This window comes from Vanellus vanellus (genome assembly GCF_965231255.1).
Source record: "Vanellus vanellus genome assembly, contig: HAP1_SCAFFOLD_595, whole genome shotgun sequence".
NCBI lineage: Eukaryota > Metazoa > Chordata > Aves > Charadriiformes > Charadriidae > Vanellus > Vanellus vanellus.
In genome coordinates this window covers 2,536-7,297 of record NW_028126774.1, presented here as the reverse complement: position 1 = coordinate 7,297, position 4,762 = coordinate 2,536, and the positions used below count along the sequence as shown (strand labels likewise).

Here is a 4,762-nt window from a genome sequence, read left to right as displayed (position 1 = left end):
CTCTGAGGGAAAGAGGCTTGATGTTGTGCGTGACCAGCACTGAGCGCACGCTTCCTTGTGCACGTCTGTGGCCCAGAATTAAGAGACGGGTCTCTAAAGACAAATCTCTTAGGGCTGTTCCCAGTCAAACTCCATAGTTTGCGGCTAAGCATACTATTTCTTCTGCTAACTCCAGCCAACACTCGTATTTCAGGGCAACTGGCAAATGATACGAAAACCACGTTATCATGTCTTGTAGCCTCTCCAGCCCCGCCAAACCAGAGGGCTGTATCTCCCCCTTGATTCCCTCATATGCGCTCACCTGGCTCAAACTGGATGGCTGGACATCGACGAGTCTTGGAGACAGCAAGCCAGCTACCAGACACCTGTGGTAGCTCTCACCAATGGCTTCAGTCATTGAAGGGACAGATTTCTTCAAAAAATTCAGGGTCTGAAACATCAATCCAAAACTACTCATAAAGGCCGCATTGTTAGTCGGTCACTAAGGGCCTGGGTAACCGCTAAGAGAAATTATAGAAACGTCCCCTTAAACTGTCAGAAAGCCTGCATCAGGAATGTGCTTTGGCTTAGCCATCTGAGTAAGCGTTACTATGCCGAGTCTTAAAGACGGCAGCCAAACTAACAGTTACAGTTTATTTTCAAAATCCTGTGAAAGAAAAGAGCAGCCCTTGCAATGATTAAGTATTTTCTAGCTTCTCTCTCGATACACACGCCTTTCTTTTTCCCTGACCACTGACACAAAATGCATTCTATAGCAGCTAAACTAACACACAACTGTAAACCACGCTTTGGAAGATCCTTTCGATGCTTGTTTGTGCAGAAGCTGATCCATGTTGGAAATATTTAGCGAGCTGAAACTTAAGTCAACATTATTTGTCACAATCTGGGCAGTGGCTCGGAAGTTGCAATTGGGCCAAGTTTGGGAGAAAAAAAGTTTCCGTTCTTCTCAAACAGTTAAGTAATTTCTCATTTTCTCCATTCTGGCTCCCTTTTTTCAAGTTAATCGGGGATAAAAACTCTAACTCAAGACTATGCAGGCAGTTTGACCGATGGCTCGTAAAGAAGTAACAGCTTTCCCCGACTTCCACAACATTTCTGTTCTTGCTCCTAGAGCAACATTGCATTCCTTTCTAGACATCCAATCCCTGATCATGCTTCCACAGGAGACCGTGGTGGTTTTACAGTCCCAAGAGCGGACCTAAAGCATGAGCATTTGCATAAATCTGGTGACAGGCTACAATTGCAATTACGCGTGTGGATGGGCAGGAGGAGCATTAAATGGTCTCAGACACTGAAAGCAGTGCAACAGAAAGCTTAGAAAATGTCCACCTCGTGACATTCTCAACAGAGACAGAATAAAAGGTCACCTCCTTCTGGAAGCTGGTGCAAGTCATGTGAACAACTCCGGAGTTCAGCAAGCACGTGCCATCTGCAGAAACAACAAACGTTTGACAACCTTCCAGACTCTCTCAGTTATGTTATGACCAGTTTACATTGTTTACATAGCAGTATCTGGAAAGATAGAACTGAGTACTTTGAGCTTCAGTTCCAAGTCATTTCCTTCTATAACCAGCACCACTTCACAGGCTACGTCACAAAAGCAGCAAAACTCCGCAGACTGCCAGATATATTTCACAAGAGGAAATACCTCGTTAGTACAACGTCATCAGAGTTGGGTTGGGGGTGTGGGGGGTTGGGTTTGGTTTTTGTGTGACAGACAATGAACAAGAGAACCGAGAAATAGCATCTCATTTTAAGCTTATCGCTCTTAAAAGCACTGAAATACCTACCAAAAGTACAGGCACTCGGATTAAAAAACTGCTCCGGTGGTGGATAAAAAGGAGGAACTTCCCGACGTAGACTGCGCTCATGTACCAGAATATCCAAAAGGAGCTCGGGAGAAGTCATGCTTGTCACAGTCTCCAGTGACCACAAAGCAAAATAGGGGCAATCATGAAGGAACTCTTCTGGCCTTAAAGAAAACAAGGGCGTCAGCTAAACGCCGACATTCAAATGAATTATTTGCAGGGATATTGAAAGCAACTTAATAAAAATCTACCTTAGCGAGTCTGGCATTTGAGCATGATACCAGCTGTTAATGTCAAATACGCCCAAATAAGTAGATGGTTTGCCTTGACCGTATGTTTGCACTTGCCAACTGAAGACTGCTACACTGATGTCAGGATATATTGCTGTAAAAGAGAAGACATTGTTTTATTTGCAGAAAATAGGGTAGATCCGATATTTTTAAAACACCACTTTTCGATCGTATATGCTTGTCTCACACAGCTGGCATTATTCACTTCCAGCTTTGACTCAATGACGAGTTTTAAGAATAGCTCCTTTCCATGCATATTCCAAACGAAAGACCACAATTATCACACCAAATAAACAAAGAAACCCTGACAAACCAGAAATTGGAATAGAGATTTTAACATAAACTATTCACAACATTCACACCTCCACACTTACACACACAACACCAGTTCTCTTAATCCAAAGGCATTTCAGATGAAGACCCTTAAGATCAAAGCCCCTTAAGATCGTTGAGTCCAACCATTAACCTAACAGCGACAGGTCTCTTACGTACCTCCAGGGATGGTGACTCAACCATTTCCCTGGGCAGCCTGTTCCAACGCTTTACAACCTTTCCCGTGAAGAATTTGTTTCTAATACTCATTCTAAACCAGACCTGGCACAACTTGAGCTCATTTCCTCTCATCCTGTTACTTGGGACAAGAGACTGACCCCCACCTCACTACAGCCTCCTTTCAGGTAGCTGAAGAGAGCAAGAAGCTCTCCCCTCAGCCTTCTTTTCTGCAGGCTAAACAACCCCGGTTCCCTCAGCCGCTCATCGCAAGACTTGTGCTCTCCACCTCTCACCAGCTTCATTGCCCTTCTTTGGACATGCTCCAGCACCTCAAGGTCTTTCTTCCAGGGAGGGGCCCAAAACTGAACACGGTCTTCAAGCTGTGGCCTCACCAGTGCCGAGTACAGCAGGACAATCCCTTCCCGACTCCTGCCGCTCACACTATTTCTAAGACATGCCAGGATGCTATTGCTCTTCTTGGCCACCTGGGCACACTGTCGGCTCCTATTCAGATGCCTGTCGACCAGCACCCCCAGGTCCTTTTCCACCAGGCAGCTTTCCAGCCACTCTTAGAATCATAGAGGAGCGACACCCGGGCACTTGACCCGACCTGGCCAACAAGTCGATTTCATACAACGAACATCACATTCGATATCAATTAGAAACTTTGCTGTGAAGTGCTCTCTCTCCCCTCGATGGCTGTGATCCTGAGAACTTCTTCCCCAAGCTTGTACTGTTGCATGGGGTTGTTATGACACAAGCGTAGGATCTGGCACTTGGCCTTTGTTGGACCTCAGACCGTTGGCCTCAGTCCAGCCAGCCAGCCTGTCCACATCCCTCTGTGGAGCCTTCCTACCCTCAAGCGGATCAAGGCTCCCACTCAGCTTGGTGTCCTCTGAAAAATTCTTGAGGGTGCGCTCCATTCCCCTGTCCAGATCATTAATAAAGGTAGGTATTAAAGACATCAGGCCCCAGTACTGAGCCCTGGGGAACACCACCTGTGAGGGACTACCATCTGGAAGTAGACACACAAACAGGTTTGAACAGGGCAAAAAGAGATTCAGATTATAACATTCCAAAGCAGTGGAGAGAATGATCTTATTGTTCCAAGGTGACAGCTGAAGGAATAAAATGCCTGACCAGCAGTATACAGATGACCCCACCATACATCGCTAGAGCATGTCAGCAAGCGTGAAAACTCACCTAGTTTTTACCTTAAAGAAGTCTCACATAACTTAAGCACACGGTTTGTCTTTTTCAATAATCCCAACAATCCAGTCTGTACAGATATTTAAGGCTTTCAGACCCTGTGGCCAGAACAGCATCCATTGCTTACATTCCAAACCCACGTATTTTAAAATAATCAAACACAGGCATCAGAACAAACCTTCAATAATGCTATCCTCTCTGTCAACAGGGCTGAGAAATTTTTCTACGGTCTGACAGCTGAGTAGTTTAATACTGCTGATCTGCCCTCTCAAGGGAAAGACTCCTCCCGTGAGATCTAAAGTGTACCTCTCGTCACAGTTTTTCAAACCCTGGGGAAACAACAGAAGAGACAAAGGGTCATTTTGAGATAAAAACATACATTATAGCTAAATATGAAAGACACTCTATATCTCATATAATAAGCATATTTTACCGTGTATATTTCCCATGAGCTTATTTGTGACAATAAATAGAAACTACAAATGACATGCAAGAGAATTCAGTGTCAAACCCCAACAGCTAAGTTTGGCGGTACAGACCAGGCACGTTTTCAAACTCTAGCATTTCCCTAACATCATTCAGATCTAAATGTGTTTTGCAGACTTCCTTGCAATGTCAAGGTTTCTTTATAAACCTAAATATATATCTACAAAGAGATATCTGAAATAACGCAGCACGCATGCACACAAAGCTCTTTCCTCCGTGTCTTGGTCACAGAACTGATGAAGTCAGAGAAGTCACGCCATCGCAGCAGCTAAAGCTCTGTCGAGAGGTATGATCTAGAGGCACATCGCCAGAGTGAACGCACATCCCTCGCTGGGAACTACGAGAACTTCTTACTGAGGAACAATCTTCTTTCAAACCACATAAGCTCCTGCCACCTCCTCTTCTCATCTTGTCAGAGACTGATTAATGGGTGAATTGGGTGAAATGGGTGAATGGCCCTCAGGTCCTTCACCGAGC

At 44.9% G+C, this 4,762-nt stretch overlaps 1 long non-coding RNA gene across 1 annotated transcript; it reads right to left on the bottom strand.

Annotated features, from left to right (window-relative positions):
- Positions 1-1,954: 1,954 nt before the first annotated feature.
- On the bottom strand, positions 1,955-4,093 carry LOC309685773. The gene is made up of 3 exons (XR_014270491.1): positions 3,978-4,093; positions 2,060-2,192; positions 1,955-1,972 (listed from the first exon to the last, which is right to left on the bottom strand). It is a non-coding gene; the product is annotated as an uncharacterized lncRNA (long non-coding RNA).
- Positions 4,094-4,762: the final 669 nt, after the last annotated feature.